This window comes from Lactuca virosa, chromosome 8 (genome assembly GCF_052849685.1).
Source record: "Lactuca virosa cultivar CGN04683 chromosome 8, Lactuca_virosa_CGN04683_v6, whole genome shotgun sequence".
In the NCBI taxonomy this organism is placed as follows: domain Eukaryota; kingdom Viridiplantae; phylum Streptophyta; class Magnoliopsida; order Asterales; family Asteraceae; genus Lactuca; species Lactuca virosa.
Window position 1 is genome coordinate 53,885,167 of NC_136433.1, and position 21,862 is coordinate 53,907,028.

The following is a 21,862-nucleotide window of genomic DNA, read 5'->3' on the forward strand; positions in this document are numbered from 1 at the left end:
GAACTTTAATGGCATGAATGAAGAAACCCGCTGAGTAATGTCGAAACCAGTCTTATGTGATTGATTATCTAATAATGAGACTAAGTGACTTTACAGGAAAAGCATAGCTGAACACCTCCAATATGAGTGTGAGTCGTCAGAGAGAGATATCACTCATTTTTAGTGATCATTAACTTGTTCTGCTGCCAGAACAACCAAACACCCAAGTGAAGTGTGAGCTATACCTATGAGCGTTCATCTGAATCGACCTGTTAGACCACTTGTCGTCATTAATAATGCTATAAAATCTAAGGAAATTTCTTTAGATACATATATGACTACCCTTTGATAACCGAACCCGAGACTTTGATTCGGAATCAAATTTCTGAAAATCTTTTACATAAGATATGTTAAACCAAGTCACAAACTTTCAAAACGATTACAATGGTTTTATATATATCTTCTCATTGACAAAACTTTTATCCCAAATCTTCAAGATTAAAACTGTTAATGTGATTATATCTATCCTTATTTCATCAATGATCACATAGGGGGAAATTGTTGAAAAATATTTTTATATGTGATCATCACTGAAATAAGACGAATTGGTTTTATATTATCTAACAAATATTATCAGTTATTTCAGGTTGCGTGGATTCGTGCTTAATTATGAAATAGAAAAATATGCAAAAGACGAAATACGCAAGGACGGAAAAATAGACGCAATATTTGGTCGTTTGAAGACAAAACAAATCAAGACTAAAATCGTCAAGAATTTAAAAACCTCAAGGGTCAAAAATGGAAATTCAATTCACAATTGGATATATATATATATATATATATATATATATATATATATATATATATATATATATATATATACAAGTGTTCGTGTGTGTATATATATATATATATATATATATATATATATATATTATATAAATATATATGTATATACATTATATTGTATATATATATGTATGTATATTGTATATATTGTATATATATATATATATATATATATATATATATATATATATGTATATTGTATATATTGTGTATATATATATATATATATATATATATATATATATATATATGTATATTGTATATATTGTGTATATATATATATATATATATATATATATATATATATACATGAATCATGCATATATATATATATATTGGAAAGAAATCTTCACAAAAGCAAAAGTACCAAACATCATGTGTGCTTCCAACCTTTACAATCAATCACTTCATTACTTTTCCTTAAACAAACAAGAGTTGCTTGATTCATTTGCATATATATAGATGCATGTTTACATGAGTTTTTGTGTGTGTTTTGTGTTTCCTTGTAATATATCTCCTATTACTCTCTCATCTCAAGAAGAATAAACATATAGCCAACCTCAAAATACTCTCCAAACACCCTCCAAATACCCTCCTTAAACCTCCTCCAAAAACCCTTTCAAATCACCACAACTATCACCACCTTGCTGTTTTTCGACATCAGAATTTGCAAGTTAAGAAAAAATTCACCGAGCACAACTCAAGAAGAATCTACAGGAGAGATTTTCAGCGCAGATTATTCAAGACCTTACCTACATCCAGGAATTTTCCGCGATTTTTTTGACCACTGCAAACCCCAGAGAGACGCGAGAGAGAATTGGCTATCCAGAGAGATTTACTACGAAAATCTATATTCATAACCACCCAAAGCTCTTTCAACATCACCCTTTTTGTTACATTATACCACCAAAACTACAACCTTATTCCACCTTCTACCACCCTCCAAATACCCACTTCAACCTCATCAAATCACCTTAAAAAAAAACCCATACCCACATACAAAAAACATTACCCGTGTATTTTGTATCGTTTTGTAAACAATTCATTGTTACATAAAAAGAACTTATTGTTACTTACCGGATTGAACTTTGAACAAATAGAGACACAGTCTATTAAGATCCAGTCCAACCCTAAGCCTGTTAGTCATTTATTTGACTAACAACTTGACAAAACAGTCGTTCCACAAGTCCCGTTCTAACACCACCTACTATATATATATATATATATATTTATATATTTTATTAACGTTTTATGTCATTTAAATACTGTCATTTATTTCATTTATAGCTTTCAGTCATTTATAGCTTTCCAGTATTTATTTATTCCGCACTTCTTATCTTTCCGCATCTAATCTCATTAAATATATATATCTGTCACCCAGTAACTGGTAACCGAGCCTTTTATTCGTGGTAATCAGATTGTTATATATTTCTAACAACATTATTATTAGCATAACACTTATGCTCCCACTAGCTTTGACATGTACCCAGAAATTAACTGGACTTCTAGAAATCAATACCTATTGACTTTCTTACCAAATTTCAGATTTATGACACAAGACGCTTCGATAAGACTTTATCTAGGCTTCTCAAACTCATACACCTTTCCTTAGATAACTCACATGTGTGTCTAAACAATTTTAGAACTTACAGCAACAAGTCTCAAATGTTTAGACCTTTTTCCATTTCTCACAATTCGAACTATGAAGAGGGATGTCGTAATCATAATCGAATTTGAGAATGCAAATATCACAAATGCTATCTCCTTAAAATCTACTTAGTGAAAGCGTTTCCTCACAATCATTTCATGAATTGGAGAGAAACCTTATGACACTTAGATTTTATGGTGTATGTGTTCATATCCATGTGAATTTGATATAACCATAATCACAGGACAAGGTTAGTGACAAATCCAAACTCATATGAACTGAACTTGTTCAATCTTAATTTCTTGCCACCTGGCAGCTCAAGGGCCTACCATTGCTTCCAAGTTGTTATGCAAACAAATTAGAACTCATAGAACTCACATGCATAGTCAACTTTAACTGGAATGGGCACAAAAAATAAGAATATGTCAACACGATAGGTTACAAACCTCAAGTCATGTGCTAATGATTAATAATAGGTTTACTCTTGATTATTTCTTGAAACTTTCAAGATCCTTAAGACTCCTACTGACCTCTTGACATATAAGACTCTCTTTGTCAAGAAACATTACTTGACAAACAAATATTCAAGAGTTAGTGCGGTTGCTTATCAAGACAAACACTTCACACAAATGGTCTTAGTTGGTCTCTGTTTTATCCAAGACATAACAACTTACCAATTTCAAATGTGCAGGAGTAAGAAAACATCTTTTCTATTCCACATTTGATGAGTGTGTTATAAACCTTCTTAAGATCATGTCACTCAATGTACAATCTTGGAGAATGACCCCACGACTCGATTTTGGAACAAAGTATGATTTACCTTTTGATTTAACCATTTCAATAATTCACGATTCCTCTTCTTGGCCATACAAATGCACCAAGGTGTCCTTAGAGGATCAATTGTGATATGGTTTCATAATCACTAAGATGATCATAAAACACGATACTAAAGTACTCTCCTTTCCTTTCAGATTGGAGAAATTTTTATATTTCTGCCTACTTTGATTCTTCTTATTCGGTCTGCTATACGTTGAAATTTTTTTCAATGATTCAGAATTACACTTAATATTGTGAGCATAACCATATTTACTAAGCTTTTAGTAAATCATGACGAATAGTCTTATTGTTCTTTGTGGTGGACCTGACCAGTGCACAACTACGTGTACTAGATCCCCGAGTCCGTCACTTGACTCATATATACATGTGAACAAGGAATTAGTCCTAATTTCCCAAAGATGAAGATTCTCATTCATCATACAATACAAGTTGCGTGATTCCATGTTTCTATCCAATTGAGACTTGGTGATGAGAATCTTTCCTTATTTGGTAAATTTAGATACTACCACAAACGAAAGAATCAAATCTGTATCGCTAAAAATAGAAACATACAAACATCAATTTTCACAAATGTCATTGCAAGGAAATATAAATAAGATAAAATCAAAATTCTTTCTTTATTTATAAAACGCTGAAAATCTTGTCCTTACAATGCAAGTACATATGAAAACTATGTCGCTACATTTTTCTAAGCAATCTATCATAACTCTTAAGCAGTAGCTCAAAATTCTGAACATCAAACTATGCGATCGAAATCCATCTCTTCGCAATCAGAATCAACTTATTCTTCTTTCAAGCTTCCTTTCTCTTCTTTGATCCTACAAAACATCAAAATGCAATCTTATCACATCATGTATTAAGAATCTATAAGTAGGAACTTAATAGAGCTAGATAGTGAACTTAGCTGAAGCAGAGTCATACGTTTTGACTTTACCATCTCTTAGATCTCTCAGGTAGTCAGGGTAGCTTCGCAACCAATGCCCCTTCTCTTGGCAATAGAAACAAACAGACTCTTTTGGAATGGTACACGGGACAATCTCAGACTTAGCCTTTCCCTTTCCCTTGGAAAGAGAAATCTTTTCTGGACTTCCAATGTTACCATTGTCAATGTCCATGGAAGTTTGGAAAGTAGATATTCCAATCAAATTTGCATTACCAGTGCGCCAAATCATTGCTGATTCAGCAGCAATTAGCAAATAGGTAAGATCGATAAGGGATATGTCGCATTCTGTCATATAGTAATCTCTAATGAACTCACCATATGACTTAGGAAGTGATTGAAGAACCAAGTCAACAACCAACTTCCTTGACACAACGACTCCTAACATTACCATCCTGTCAATGTGTGACTTCATCTCCAAGACATGTGCACACACAGGCCTTCCATCTTGGTGTTTGCTATCCAATAGGGCTTGAGTGACCTTGAACTTTTCAAGTCTTTGAACTTGTGGGTTAGGGAGAATAACTGGAGGAGGTGGAGGAAGTGAAGTATGATTTCTGGGAATATCATCTTCATGAGGAAAGCTTTTTCCATAAGATTCGGGAAGACCATAGTTGTTTGAACTAGACATATACAAGGGAGAAATTCAAGTAAGTTGATTTAAGTCCTTAATATACCACCCAAATGAAATATTAAGGCTAGGACCCAACACAATAATTTACAATTCGGAAGAGGGATGTCGTAATCCAATTGCAAATTATTTGAATGTAGGTAAATGACGATTTACCAATTTCCACCATGAAAAACGAAAATGAATTGTAGTTTTTAAATGAATTGAAATTCCTAGATCTTTTGAGATTCATTGAACTTTTCAATGGCATGTTTAATCTCGATTATGCCCTCTCAAGTTTGTGACTGGGATACCGAGGATCACAAACAAGGTGTGAATAACCATGCAAATTAGCATGGTACTCTCGATGTTACATATCACCTAATCAATGTGCCGGTTAACCATACACACTCCATTAATCCATGATTAACATCAAGCTACCCTTTGCCACACATTGTCAGTCCCAAATTAGTGTGCCGGTTAACCACACACGCTCCACTAATGACTTAACAAGGTGCAAACTGCAATTTCATGGAATAGCACCATTTTCACATTTTTCCTAAAGTAACTATGATTGGGGATTTATAAAATTTTAGTTACTTTAATAATTTTCATTATACTTATTAATGAGAATTAGTGTCCTATCCTACCCGTTCGGCTAACGACCCTCCACCAGTCAAGGAAGCGGTGGGTGAGAGTAGACACCCATTAAACCACCATTTTATAGGTAGTAGCCTTATACCCTCCTTATAGACCAGCTTCGTGAGTGAGGCCTACTAACGGTAAGACTGACCTTTAACTTATACATATATAATATATATTAAAATTTTAATTTTATATAGTATAAGGGTGTATTTTAAACATTTAAAATACTAGGTGGTTTAATCTTTTAATTAAACTAGATTTTTAATTCAATTAAATTCAAACCATATAGTTATGGATTTATTAATACTCTTTTAACTAAACACTTTAATCAATTTAATAAAATCCATAAGGTGTAATTGAACTATTCAAAGCATCTAGGTTATTAAAAATTCAAAATTAAAACTATTTAATTAATTTTTAAGTTATGAACCCAAGAGTTGCATCTTTTGAAACCTTTCAATTACTAGATGTTTTACAATTCAATATTCAAATTAAAACTTTTTAATTAAACTTTTCAAATTCCAAAACTTGAGGGCAAGTTTTGTAACTTGTCAAAACTTTTGAAATTCATAACTTATAGACTTTTATGTTCCATGAATGAGACCTTTCCAATTCCAAACTTGTGTACAAGTTATGAAACCTTTCAAGAGTCTTTGAATTTTTATAACTTACATTAGTTAATGGTTTCATAAATAAAAACTTTTCATATTCCATAACTTGAGAATAAGTTATGGAACTTTTTCAAGAACACACATAGATCAAATTAACTAATCCAATTATGATATGATGATCATTTACCAATTTGACCTAATTTGATTCATAGTACATGATAACTTCAAATTTTCCAAATAACTAGTATATCACAAAAACAAGTAGTTATCTTATAGTTTGATAAACATCATGTTATTGGATGGGGATAGACATTACCATATCATTAAAATCGAATTTTATGAACCAAAACAGTTTGTGGTAATGTTCCTAATCTAAAACATGGCACAAACTCGAAAATTCTGCCATCAGATGCATCAACTCGTCGAGTCCCATTAAGGACTCGTCGAGTTCAAGGAAACTCATCCAACTCGTCGAGTTCAAAGATGGACTCGGCGAGTTGGCCCTGGCAGAATCCCGAAATGCAGTTTTTTCAGCTTTGAAAATTACACACTTGCATCAATATAATAGAAAACACCCATGGCTCTGATACCACTATTTGGGTTTTATGTACTCTAACATTCCTATTGTGCACATACAACCCTAAATCTTTGGATCTAAGTTTTCTCTAATTATACATGCAATACACATTTTCCAAAGCATGAAGCCTAAACTAGCATGCAAAGTGATATTTGAATCATAAAAACTAGTTAGAATATTACCTTGTGTAGTAGCTTGAATAACTTGGCCTCAAGAAAGATTAGCACCCCAAGTGTGATGCGTCAAATGGAATCACAAAACACCAAGAACAATTAGGATGAATATGAGAGAGGTTATGGAGACTAGAAATCAGATTCTACTTCTTGGAATGCAAGGTGTAACCAATTTTAGCTTATGAATACATATATATATATATATATATATATATATATATATATATATATATATATATATATATATATATATGTAGAATATCAAGGGTCATGTGTAGTCCTAATCCATACCTATAAGCTTATGATCCACCCATTTGATTTGGATAAATACTTCATGGATTAACCCATAAGCCCATCACAAATCAAACCATGGATCATTAGCCCAACTCATATGTATCAATTTAATTAGTCTCTTTTGATCACTAAATTAATCCTTAAATTAATTATTGATCAATCTTAATTAAATAATATGATTCCTCAATTAATATGTTATACTTATAATATATTAATAAATCATAATTAACCTCTTACTCAAATATCCTTCCTAACATATTGCTTTGATGAATGCAACCCAAATGGACCATGCTACTACCGGGTCAATTACATACCAATTATAGTTATGAGCTTAGACACCTTTTCCAACATAGCTTGTGGACAGGAAGATGCTAAGTCACTTGCACTTGGATTAAATAATCTCAGAGTAATTGATTTGACCATGTTGCGCAGCTCTCGTTTGAGGCTAATCGTGGCAGGGATGAATCTTCTACTCGAAGGATTATTTGAGCCTTCTGTCAAGTATAAGTGCTCTGCATGGATATCTGGTCTGTGATTCTATTTTCTAGTGAAAACCTCAAGTTATTAGAGGATGACTAGTTAGCTGGGAGATAAGGGAGCGGGATTCAGCTATAATGATTCAGTATGGGCGGTCTGTCAGGAAGTCAGACCATCTCGAGACTTCAGATTTCAGATTGAGTAAACGTGTTTATGTTGCAATAAATTCTTTTATCTTCGGATTGGAGAGTCTGCGAGGGTTGGTTTCAGTTGCCTTAGGAAGGCCGTGGTTTGCTCGGGACTATGGTCATGTTGCTCAGGCTGTTTGGCGTGTCGGGGATGGTAAGGAATGATTTCGAGGACAAAATCTAATTTAAGTGGGGGGGGGGGGAGTTGTAACACATCGTTTCGAAGACAAACCATAAAGTCCGAGAATGTATTTTAAGTATTATTTTATTTCGATATATAAAAATTTAAATAAAAGGGTTTTAATTAAAAATTGTGTGATGGGCATTATATTTTGTGTTGGAGGTCTAAAGAGTGCCTCTCGGGTTTGTGGTGTAAGGAATAATTGAGCATGTGGCTAAAAAATAATCAATTGGGCTTGCTTTATAGTTTTTGGGCTTAAATTGAAAAGATTTTTGAAAGTTGGGGGCTAAATGGTAACATATGGACTTATGTTGAAAGTAATTCAGTGAGGAGGGACCATAGTTGTAATTTTGGCTTTAAAGTTTGAATTGGAGACGAGATTAAACCCGATACCCCTCCTTTCCCGTTTGAAGAGGCATCACCCAAACCCTAACCCTACTCCTTACGCAGCCGTCATGCTTGAACCCACCAGCCGCCACCACCCGACTCCTTCTCGTCTTTTCGATCACTCGAAGCTCCGAGCCACCGAACGTCCACTGGCGGCTCTTGTTGTCGGCAATGACAAAGACTGCTAGGAAACCGGGGACGTCGCACCAAGTAAAGATCGGAGGACCAGATATCGATGTCATGGTTGTCGTCGCTGTCATTCTCGACCTCATCTTCTTCCCCGTTCTTTTGTTGCTGCGTTGTCACCAGACCGCCATCGCCGCTTCTTGTTGTTTCTCATTCGTGGGTTCTTCGGCCCCCGCCTTCCTCCGACGGTGAGGTTGCTGATCCGTTGGTGTGTGACTTCTGACGTGTGGGTGTTAGTTTCAATCCATGTCGCAGATGTGGGTGTGTTTAGGTGGTCGGAAACGTGAATAACCACCATGGCAGCCACCATGCTACCTTATTCTGCCACCACCAGCCACCATGAGAGGTGGCTGTGTGTGTGTGTGTGAAATCGTGTTTATGTGTGTATTTATTCAGTTAAAGTTGTTCTTGGGTGTTGCTTGACCGGAAACCAAAGGAAAAACCACCACCACCACCACATGCCGCCATCCTACCACCGCCAACCAACGCTTTAGGTGGTTGTGTGCATATATGTGTGTGTGTTTTGGCGTGGGATTGTTCATGTAGGGTTTAGTTCATGAATTCTTGGCAAAATCGCCACCACCACCGCCGTGAAGTGGATGTTGCCGCTGTGAGCTGCCGTTGGCCACCACTGCCTGATGTGGTAGTGGGTGGTGCCCGACTTATTTAACATTAATAAACCTAAAAACTTAATCTTGGACCTAATTGGCATGTGTTTGGGTTGGGAACCCTAATTAGGGTTTAGAAAACCCTAATTTTGGAAATGCTAGTTTTGGACTTGCTGGGACCCGTGTTTAGACCAGTGGATTGAAGTTATGACTTATGCCCGATTATATTGTATGTTTGGCATAGTGGAGTGACGGACTTAATGGATTAAGTCCTTAATGGGTTAAGTAAGAACACTTAACCCTAATCGTCATTTTATGTGAAAACCCTAATTTTTTTTGGGCTTTGAGTTGGGCCTTCCTTTTTGGGCTTACGTGTTTAGGTTATTGTTGGGCCATCTGAGAACATGTGTATGGATGGGATATGTGGATGGGCTTTAGGGTAAGGCCCATGTAAGGGGTTGGGCCCAATTTGGAAAATTGGGCCATATATTGGGCCTTAATTGATTATTTGGCTTTTGGGCCTCCAGAGTTTGAGTTTGGGCCTTGGTTTTGGACCAAGTTAGGTTAGGGGTAAAATAGTCTCTTTACCCCAAGTATGGAGTTATGGTTATGCATTGGAACCCAATTATTAATAGGGTGTTGTTTTGATGTTGACAGCTTGGGGATCTGTTAGTCAGCAGCCATAGTTTTATCCGCGGGACTTCAGCAGTGTGAGGTGAGTCTCCTTATTATTTGTATGGATCGAAGGCACCAATGTCGGCCCATTTGGTTTATGTATTGTAGGAATACCCGGGGGTTAGCCCTATGCGTTATGTATGAAAGACCAAGAGGTGGCTCCTAGCACACTGTATGCTAAATAGCTAAGTAGAGTAGTATATATGCTAGTTGTCTTTGTGATGCTTGCATGGAAGACCAGGAGGTGGCTCTTGGCACTTGTCTGTAAGACCTAGGGGTGGCCCTCGGCTTGGCAAGAAAGACCACGTGGCGGCCCGTGGCATAATTGGAAGACTATGTGCGACACATAGCACCTTTATTGATTATGATATATGAATGATATGTATGGCTCACGGTTATGTATGGCATGTATGGATCAGTTGATATTTATGGTATGTGGTATTTGGGGAACTCACTAAGCTTCATGCTTACGGTTTTCAGTTTTTGTTTCAGGTGCCTCCAGTTTTCAAGTAAAGGAGCTAGGGACGATCACAGCGTATACACCCGTGTTTTCCGCAATATGTGATTTCTGGGAATGAACTCTGATAAATGTTTTATTTGAAAAGCTTTTCAATGTGTGAACAAAGTTATAATAGTGTTTTTAGTTATATTAAAAATGAAATTTTTATCCTGGAATTTTGGGATGTTACACATTCCCACCCTCGTGGTTATTTCTTCTAACCACTTGGTGTTCTACTCGACTAACAGTCCTACTATAATTTCCTTCCTTCGACTGTTCTAAGTTCAACTCAGGTTGCTCAAAAGGTGTCGTAGGCTCTCTTCCATTATTAAGAATTAGTTGCCTCACTTCTTCCCTTTGTTTAGCCGTCATAGCCCAGATCATTGCTTGTACTCCTGCCATCATGAGTTTCTCTCTTGCAGGCATCGCTCCTGGTGCATGCTCGACTACACGAGGCTCGAGCGGCTTATTTCCATTAGATTTCCTAATTCGCTATGCATTCTTACCATGACGTTCTATACAAAAAATCAAGGCTTTAGTGTATAGAGACGAGAAATAAGACAAGGAAGGTTTAGACGTATAATTTTCATTATCACTCCAAAAAGTTATATGCTAGTTCTAATATAGTAATTAAACATTTAGAATCCTGAACACATAAAATTCCAAGATCCGGTCAGCAATAGACCATAGATCCGATCAAATAATAGCATCCTAAAGCATATAAGGCATATTATAGCTATAACTTATATCATTTAGCACATAACAACAATTTATGCATCTTCCCTAAAATAAGCTAATGCTCGTGTCTATTCGGAAATACTTCCTACATATAGCACACTCATATCACAATCATCACTTAGCATTCTAAGTTTAAGTCTAGAAATCCTACAAATTCCTAGTTCGCTTAAACAAATGCTCTCATACTACCTATAACATCCCTAATTTCACGGCCATAAAAGACCGATTTATATATTCTTAATTAAAATCAGAGTATCCTTTTTGAAGAATAATATTGCCGAATTTGTTCCCAAAATATGATAGATATATTATCAAAGCATTTCCGAAGAAATGTATTTTATTTATATTAAAATCGTTAGGATGTCATCATTAATACAATACATAAGCATAAATGGAAATAATACAGCCCTTACACTAGTTTATCTAAACTACTGGCCTATAAGCATCCATAAATCGCTCATCATAACATCACACTTGCGCTCTCGTGCCAATACCTGTAATATAAGAGTCTGAGTGGGTTAGGCTTGGGGCCCGGTGAGCACATAGGGTTTTCAACCCACAATAATTAAATTCTTTTAATTATATATTTTCATCAAAACATTTAACCCGATTACCCATTCCCGTTATCCTTACTTTTTATCCCTAAAGCATCTAATTTAGGGGACCTATCCTAAGGAATCATCTTCGGGATAAACAATAATGCTTAGGGGATACATTAGCAATATATGTCAATAAGGCAACCATGGGGGGAGGGAATGGAGTACACCTGGTGAACACTTAGTTCAAAAATACCTACAGGTTACGAGCCTGCTAGCATTTCACTAGATTGTCTAGAATAGTATGTGGTCGTCATCTATACTCCTCTAGACGAATAGATCATCTTTAAAGACAAGGCCTCTCATCATCCATCTCGTCTTTCATTTCTCATCATCTCTCATCATCTTTTATCTACCCATCTTTACCCAATATATTTATATATACATATAAAAATACTTCTACAACTTAAATCAAGTAAAACATGTATAAATCATTCATCTAGCATGGGTATCAAGAACACAGATAATAGGCACCTATAGCATGTAATTATCTTAAATACTTTATATCTATGTGTAAGATGAAAGTAACTATACACCAACTTGATAAAGTGATGACTCAAAACTCAGACAGAGCTTCGCTTTAGCACTTGGCTTTTTCTTTGACGTGATCTAGGTTCAATTAACACTAAGTCTTAGGTTAATATTCTTTATGAATAAAGATAGACTAGATCCATCATTAACTCCAAAGTCTACTGATCTATAGCTAATAATAGACAACCAGGTAGGATCATATCGAAGGTAGGGTCCATTTGGTATATTTGGAAATCCCACTTTAAACACCTCACTAAATCCAACCTAGAAATCATCCCAATAAGTAGATCAATAAACAATATGACATTGGAACTATTGGCGAATCTTATTTATAAATTCATCACGATGACTATGGACTTTAAACATAAATTACACTAAAATAATATAGACTGTAATTTAACTTATAGAGATTCTTTGGATAAAAGTCTGAAACTTGCACTGGCGGAACTCCGCGCTGATAACTACTAGATATCGGGCTTCTTCGGACTTCTAAACTTGTGCAGGGGCCATGCACGCCATGCATAGGGTCGACGTGGCTCCTCAGGTGCACTGACACATGGTGGCTTTCTACATGGCTGCCTTCTAGAAGGCTGTGCGCGAGGCGCACACGCGTGCAACTATTTTTAAACTTCAAAACTGCATAACTTCTTCATACGAGCTCCTCATTTGACGTTCGTTATATCTACGCATAGCTATCGACGTGATCTACAACTTTCATTAGACTCCGTCGGCTAATTTTGACTTTATTTATTTTACATAGGTGTAGACTGTTAAAGCTCGTATAAATTATGTAACTTTGTCATCCGACGTCCGTTTTTTACTGTATTTTTATCGTTGGAATCCTATTCACAAGATCTTTAAATCTCGTTTAGATACTTTCAGCTAACAATCAACCGATCTAAAATTTGATATCTGGTTGTCTACTACTACACTGAATTTTAGAAAAATCATAACTCCTCTAATGAAGTCAGATTTGGACGTTCTCTATATGTACGCTCTCGGTTTAATAACCACTACGGCTTTTTTTTAGATTACTAAGACTAAAAAGTAACCTAACAAAAATTTACTATTTACGACGTGTGTTGCCGAATCGGATCGAATCGCGAAACTTCGACAAACCATAACTTCTTTGTTATAAGTCTGATTTAAGAGTTCCTTATATCTCTGGAATCCTTGTCACGACTACTTTAACTTTCGTCCAGAGTATTCGACCTAATTATTATTCTATTTTAGACGCATATTTTATTCTTTTTTAATTTTTTTATTATATTATCGTAAGCACATATACTACAAATAATTACACATAAATCACATAATACTCAAATAATTTCCCTTTATTATATCAAATAAGTTACAACTGTTGATCCTAACTATTACATCATCTTATTAATGTTGTAACATCTCGATGTTGAGGTAATTTCAATTGTAGCCCTATGTTTGAATAAATATTGCATTTTAGTCCTTGAGTACAAGGAGTGCAAAAAGGCCCATAGTGGAATTTTGGTAATTTTGGACTAGGGGTAGTACGTTGGGCATACGTTGTGTACATTGGGCATACACCACGTATGCAGGGCGTACATAATGAAACCTCAAACCCTAATTTTTAGGGTTTGGTCCATATATAAACATCATTAACTCTTCATTCCTCATTACCCCTTCAGCCTCCATCCTTCATTGCGTCCTTTGAAACCCTAATCCCTTGTGTGTGATCATTTGAACTCAAAAGTGTGTGTGTGTGTGTGTGTTTGGTGCTTTTGAAGCAAGGTGAAGAAAGAAGCATCATCTTGGGAGATCAAGGACTTCTAGATCTAGGAACACCTCACCTTCAAGATCCATTTGAGGTATAAAATTATGAACTTGATGATTTTATGCATAGATCTAAGTTAGCCATGGAGTTTATGTCATTTTGGTCCCATTATTTGGGTATTTGGAATATGAGCTACTCTAACCCCTTTAAGTTGTCCTTTCAATCACTTTGAGATGTTTAGAAGCATAAAAATATAGTCTTAATTGTATCTTTCCTTCCATGCATGTGTTTTGAGGTCTTAATGGGTTTAGTGGTTGAGTTTTTTGGTGTTAAGACCTTTTTAGCCATGCAAGACCATAAAGAGTGAAACTTTATGGTCAAAAACGTTACTTAGGACATGGATCTGCATTTAGACATGTTAAGTCAGAGTATTAAGCTCTAAATCGGTTAAGAAAGAGGTTGTAGCGTATGTTGGGCGTACCAAAGGGTACGCCGCGCGTCCGCACATTTGGCCCTGATACCTCGGACCTCGAGTACGCCCGTGTACCTCCAGAGTACGCCAATACTGAGTCGACTATGCTGAGTTGACTCAGCTGTGTTGACTCGGTTGACTTGTGGATTTTGACTAGTGTGTGGTGAGTTTTTCCCACTAGGACTTACGAGTCGAAGGCACTAAGGCCGGCTCATTGGATTGATAGGCTCATTGGATTGATACCTTGGTTTACTGTATGTTGTTATGCTCTAGTTAAATATGTATCCTGGTATATAGGATGATGATATGTTGTAGTGATCTGTTAGATCTGTATCCTGTAAAGATGCACAAACGCCGAATCCGATCCGATCCGGTTCGATGACGTCAATCAGAATCCGGTTTCATCAAAGATTCGATCCTGTTTCAAACCGGTTTTCCCTTCCCCGAATCCGAATCGGTTTAATCCAATCAGGTTTGAATCCGATCCAAAATTTACAAAGTTAAAAAAAAAAACAACATTTTTAGGACCTCATATATAACACAAACTGCAACATAGGTTCATTAAAATAATTAAAACATACATCAAACGTCGAAATAGAAAGAGTTTAGAAACTAGTTAACTAATAATAATAATAATAATAATAATAATAATAATAACTAGAGAAGTGTCAAAGCGGGGTTCGGAAGCCTTCAACGTCTTTTTTGTTATAGTTCCTGCAAACTCAATTAGACTCATTAATGAAGTTGAAACAATCACAATACTATCAATATGTGTGTGAAAACAATCGTTAACACTTTATTTGTCAAGATCTGAAGCTTTATTTTATTTATTTTTCTTTAAAATCAAATTTACAATTTTTGGTGAAATACTTTCAGCAAAGCTTAACATAATTAAGCAGCAAATTAGTCTCGATAAACAAAAAAATGGGGATAAAATAGCAAGTAGTATGCTGATACCTCTTCTGAGGATATTATATTATAACATTACATACAACATACTCTTTCTTTTTGTACTTTGATATAACCAACTAACTACCTAATGAAAGAAACAAATGGGAAGTATGTTGATACCTCTACCCTGATGCGCTCTTCCTTCTGCAGCTTATCAAACTTCTCTTCTCTTGCAGTCGTAGCATCTTGGATTACCTTCAGCCGGTCCTTAAAGACTTGTATGTTCATCTTGTTGTTTTTTTTGGTTAGGTATGGAGTGGAGTGGACCAGAAGAAGACATAAAAACATTGTTATTTGAAGATTGATTCAACTTCTAATACATCAAAAAAAGTAAAATTGACGCACCTTACCTATTAAGGTGCGACACATATTTTGCCCAAAAAAAGAGGATACCAACCAAAAGCAGTAGTGAATTGGCAAATATTGCTAAGAAGTTAGAACTTCAACATATCAAAATGTAGTTGTACCTGTCACAAAAAACATGTTTGTGAGCATTATCTTGAAATTCATGCTCTGCATCTTAACTTGATTCATGTGTTGAAGGCTATGAAAATGGAAAAACACTTTTCATTAATGAGTTTCAACAGATTTGGTAGTCTTTACCTTAAGTGGTAACGGTAAGACTTTGATTATAAAACTAACGCTTGATTCACCCTTCTATGGTTACCCTTTTTTTATCATCATCTTCACTACCAGTTTCCATATCCTTGCCAAAACTATTATAATGAAAAACATCAATTTTGTTATCCAATATGTTCACTTCAGTAAACATTAGTAGAAAACACACTTCTCTTCACTCTACAACTTCAAGACTTCAAAATCGCAGCTATTTTTTTTTTGAAAGAATCGAACATTTACTGCTCTCCAACAGAAAAGAGAAAGAAAAGGGTAGTGGTCGGTTGCTATGGATATGTGAGCAGTTTTTTCTTTTCTATTTTCAATCAGTGACTTCCATTTCAACATAATAGTAATCAACTGGGCATCATAAAAAAAATCACCTTTAAGTAATGCAAATAGATACAGTCTCTTCGTCTTTTTTTTCGTCCCCTGTCATCTAAAAATTATGTTGATTCTAAAACTACCCCTGATCCTCTGTCTATATCCGTCAATTCTTTACCTGGATATCAGAAATGAAAAAAAAATACTTTATTAACTGAAAGCAAGTTACTTTTTTTAACATATGAGTACATAGAACAAATTCTTCAAAAACTCATAAAGTAAAAAAATGTTACGATTTTATGCATTCACTTTCCCCAAAAAGTTTCAACAGACAAAAACATTTAATAAACCCTTTCAGTTGGTTCTGTTGTTGAAAATACCTGACCATCTGCCCCAACGGAGGGAATCAAATCCCAAAATAGAAACAAAGATAATTTTGGTTCCAAGCAACACATCATTCTCATTAACTGGACAACAACACATAAAAACAGAAAAAAGAATGGAGTCTGTCACTCATGGAAGAATTCGATTGAAATATAAATGAGAAATTAGGATATTTTTTGTGCAAAGAGATGAATAACATACCACAACGCAAATGGGAAATTGCAACAGGTGATCGACCTTGCTAAAATCTTCAGTCAAATTTGAACTATTAAACTATCGACGTGGTGAAGATGATTGAGTTCGTTCATGATACGTTAGTGGTGTTGAAGAGGAAGGGCAAGTGGAAGCCGGCAAGGGGATTTCCTTTTCAATCGACTGTATTTCGACGCCTGAAGTGATTGCATTCAATAAGAAGCTTCAATGTAGGGTACACACCGAAGATCAACGGAAATTGGAGGAACTGTGGTCCAAAAGAAGAGCTAAGCAGAAGTCGATCAACAAAAAAAAAGTTCAATCAGTGAAGCTGTGCAATGGGTATCAATAGTATTTGGGGAAGAACACGACACCATAACCAAAGACAGAATCTAAAGTCGTAGTGATGAAGGCGATGCGAAGTTGGAGGCGTATATGACCACAACAACTTAACGTTGTTCTGCCACCGCAGGCAATCGAAACAATAGAGATGGAGCAAACAGACGCAACCTAAAATCGAACCCTAATCTTTGGTTGTGTGGGTTTGTAGCGTCAACGTGTTTTTCAATATTTGTTTGGATCAATTGCATGCGATGGTAAAAGCAAAATCGAGGAACAGTGAGTGATGTTGATGTGTTGGCGACGGAGGGTGTTGGTGATGTATCGGTGGGTGTCATCTGGTAGTCGGCTGTTTTTGAGGGAAATCAATTAAGGAAACCGGTGGATCGGAATGGACAGCGGAACGTCGAAGAGGCGGTGGGAATAACTCTTCTTCGCTTCATATTCGTCGTCTTCCTCATCCTCTTCCACCGGGGGAATCGGTGCAGGTGGTGCCGGTGGCGAAGAAACAACAAATCAAAGTAAAAAAATAGTAAATCATTAGGATTTGGAGAAATAATCGAGATTTGAGCGTAAATAATATGTAAAATATTACCTATATGGGGTTCCGATGAGTACTCTCGTAGCACCGGTGGTGTAGGGTTTTTTGAAATTCCGACAGAGCAGATGATTTCGATTGTTCTTCGTCTTCTTCGTCGTGAAGGTTTTGAATGTTCAAAATTCTCTATGGGTGCCGAGAAGGAAGGATGTGGTAGACCGAGAGGGATATGGTGGGGTTGAATCGGAGGACAGATGATGGTCCGGAGTGGTAAGAGGAACCAAAAACTGGTGCTTATCGGTGACAGATCGCCGGTGTGGGGGCCGACAATCGAGGAGTAGGCCGATTTTCTTGAAGAAGCGAAGAGAGGTGAAGCTGTGCAGAAGGGAGATGGTTCAAAAGTGGATGGATAGATAGAACAATCGGGAAGATATCGGGTGAGAGAATCGGTGGGGGAAGTTCGAAGATGAGACAGTGGAAGGATCGGGAAGGAGCGAAAAGCTTCAACCCCTTTAACCCAATTTTATTCAAAGTGACACACAAACAAAAATGAAGTGATCGAAAATGTAATTTAAAGGACCAAAACTTGAAAAAATGTTTGTTCTTTTCCTCCACAATTTTAATATATATATAATAATAATAATAATAATAGTAATAATAATAATAATAATAACAATAATAATAATAATAATAAAGTGGCATTATAATATTTTGCCAAATAGAAAGAGTTTTTGTGGTATTCCAGTTCGTCTCGCCTTCACTAAAATGTTCTTCAACCGCCACGCAAATGGTTAGGGGTCTCATCAATACCATATTCTTCATCTTCGTCTTCGTCTTCGTCTTCGTTTACTTCCGGAGGTGTTGATAAGCCTTGTGCATATTCTTCATCCATTATCTCCGGTTCAACATTTTGTGCTAGTGGGCCTTCTAGTGATACCAAATGTTATATACGTTCCACCGAATCCAAGTAATCCTTCAATCAAACGCAAACCTCTACCGCAACTGGGGTAAGATTCGTTCTCAACTTTGATAAAACTCTACCACTAAAAGAAAAGGCGGATTCTGAAACTACCGTGGAAGCTTGGTTGGTTAGTAAATCGCGGGTCATGACAGAGAGAATAGGAAATTGTGCTTCATTTTCTCTCCACCAAGCCAAAAGATCCAAAATTTTAAATTGTGGTGCACTCATGAATTTTAAAAAGTTTGACCCCATTTAAATTCCAAGTTCTCTACTAGGGGTTATTGTGAGTGCTCGTTTGTTTTGTTCCTCCAAAAGGTAGTTATAGAGGTCGATATGAAAATCCGTTCGACCCCCACTACTACCTGATGCACCACTAGTAGAGTTGGTTACACTTGCAAAAGTGTTTGACATATTGCCATACTAAGTAAAAATATTATTAAAATTTTGTATTTGGTTACGGATGTAGTTTGAGTCATCTTTGTGCAAATTTAAAGAGATGGAAATTTTGGTAATCAAAGCCTCTACTCCCATAACATTTATACATGAGTTTAATGTCGCAACGCAAGTAAAAAATGGTGGCATTTCTTTGAAATATTTGACTAATTTTTCTCTCATTGGTCTCGTAACCAAAACAAATATTTCACTTCTTTGTTCAAAACGCTCCAATTGCGAGTACATCAACCATAATTCATTTAGTAACAACGGACTTGTAGGATAATACACACCCGATAAAAAAGTGGTTGATTGTTTAAAAAAATTAACATTTCCACAAACTCTTCCATCAAATCCCAATCAAAATCCGAAACCGGGTTTTTTCCTTTTGAAATTGTGTCGTAAAATAATTGCAAAGTGATTCTTTGACGTGTCAAACTTTCAAACATCATGCACGTCGAACTCCATCTAGTGTCAACATCCCAATGAGGACTATATGGAGTTACGTTAATGGAAATGGCAAACTTTCGATATTTTTCCATTGTAGCTTATTTTTTCCAAAAACTCTAGTTAACACATTTTTGAATTTTTCAATCGTCGAATCTATCATTTTTAAACCATCTTGTATTGCTAGATTAATAATGTGACAAACACATCGAGTATGAAAAAACGAGTCATCCAAAATAGGTCTATATTTTGCAATTAATCTTTTTGTGGCGACGGTATTGTTACTTGCATTGTCAAACGAAATAGAAAAGATTTTGTCGCTTAAATTATAAGTCTCTATAACGCTTACTAAAATTACAAATAATCGTGCCCCCGTGTGAGGATGCACAAAAAGTTCAAAAGCAATAACTCGTTTGTTCATTACCCAAGTAGAGGGGTCTATCCAATGTGTCGTGACGACAAGATAGCTTTTTATATTTAAAAATCCTAATTGCATATCTTTTTTTGGCTATATCCCAATACTTTATAGTATCATGTCTAAGAGAAGTGCGACTTACTTGCCGGTATTGTGGTTGCATTTTTTCCCGCAAAATCTTTGTTAATCGTGGGTTGTCGAAGTGATTGAAAGGCAAGCCCTCTTGAATCACGAACTTCCAGAAGCTTTCACGAATGTCACCATTGTTGTAAATAAAGATCACCCCGTCGGGAGTAATATTTGGTTGATCAGGATCGCCTTGACCTTTTACAACCGGACAAGTTTTTGTTGCATGACTCCTCGACGTACTATTGCCATCTTTTCTCAAAAATATCCCGCACTTATTGCATCTCGCTTTTTCCTCCCCGTTCGACAACAAACACAAATCATAATGTTCCCACATTTTCTTTATTCCGAGTGGTTGGTATGATTTTCACCACCGTTGCATCCGAATCTTGACCCGCGGTAGAATTTTTTGAGCTCATTTTTGTGGTGTATTATGAAACTAGAAGTCTAAAAGTAGTAGAATTTTGTGTAACATTAAAATCTAGCAAATGTCATCTATTTATATGTGTTTAGAAGGTCATAAAAGTGAAGAAATAGTCAAACTAGCCGTGTTTTGGAGCTTAATAACGGTTAGAAAAAAATTGTTTTTTTTTCGAAAATGCCCGTTTTTTAACGGTTAGAAAAAAAATCCGGTTTCAAACAGGTTTTGGATCCGGTTTTCGTCGAATCCAGTTTACGATCCGGGGGTCAATCCGATATTGCGTCCGAAACCGGTTTCAATTCAGCCACTGGTTTAATCTGAAACGGTTCGGTCGAAACCAGTTTTGACCAAATCCGGTTTCCGGATCGGATCGGATCCTATGGGTCAATCCGATTTTTGTGTGCATCTCTAGTTTGCTGGTGTATAGGATGTTGCTATGTTGTAGTGACCTGGTAGATCTGTATGACTACCTGTATATGCTAGTTATTGATTGTTATGGTATATGTTGATATGTGATGGTATATCGGGTTGAGGTGTCTTGTTTTGTGCTGCAGGCCAAGATACCCAGGGCGGTCCGGATAGACTGAAGGCCTGCGAGGCGAACCAGTCAGGCCGAAGGCCCAGAGTGCGGTCTAGATAGGCTGAAGGCCCAATGAGGCGGTCTAGTCATGTTGAAAGCTCTGTATGCATCTTGTTATTGGTTATGTTTATGTGGTTGTACCTTGGGGGAACTCACTAAACGTTGGCTTACAGTTTTATTTTTGTTTCAGGTACTTATGAGGACCATGGCAAGACGAATGCATGACCATACAAATCCTTGGTTTATGTTGATAGGATCTTGGGAGACTCTGATTTTTAATAATGTTTTGAAAACAATTGTTATGTAAACACTTCTTTTTGGAAAAAAAAAAATTTTGAAAAGTTTAAATTTGTTGTGATTTTTTAGACGTTACAAATGTTTAGCAAAAAACGCGGACGTTACATTTTAAACCTTCAAAAAATGGATTTGGTTGATATAAAATCGGCTTGAAGTGTGCTTTCTCTTACTAGAACATAAATGAGAAAAAATGACACAAAATATAGCATTTTCGAGTGTAAAAATGCTAAAATATTCACATTATGCACGGTTTGCATCTAAATGCATATGGGCCGGAAAATAATGCTTTAATAGCTTTATTGTTTTTGCACAACTTTATTATCTTAAACTAAAATGACTCGATTATTTTTAACTCTACTTACTTTTTGAAGTACACACCAAACTATATAAAT

General features: G+C 36.0%; 1 long non-coding RNA gene across 3 annotated transcripts; it reads right to left on the reverse strand.

Moving 5' to 3' along the window:
• Positions 1–14,984: 14,984 nt before the first annotated feature.
• On the reverse strand, positions 14,985–18,313 carry LOC145129826 (uncharacterized). Of its 3 annotated transcripts, XR_013717675.1 has the most exons (7): positions 16,924–18,313; positions 16,719–16,805; positions 16,398–16,516; positions 16,003–16,115; positions 15,750–15,866; positions 15,520–15,627; positions 14,985–15,162 (listed from the first exon to the last, which is right to left on the reverse strand). It is a non-coding gene; the product is annotated as an uncharacterized LOC145129826 (long non-coding RNA). The 3 variants fall into 3 exon arrangements; XR_013717676.1 differs by lacking the exon at positions 14,985–15,162 and having other exon boundaries at positions 15,374–15,627; positions 15,745–15,866; XR_013717674.1 differs by lacking the exon at positions 14,985–15,162 and having other exon boundaries at positions 15,374–15,627; positions 16,924–18,310.
• Positions 18,314–21,862: the final 3,549 nt, after the last annotated feature.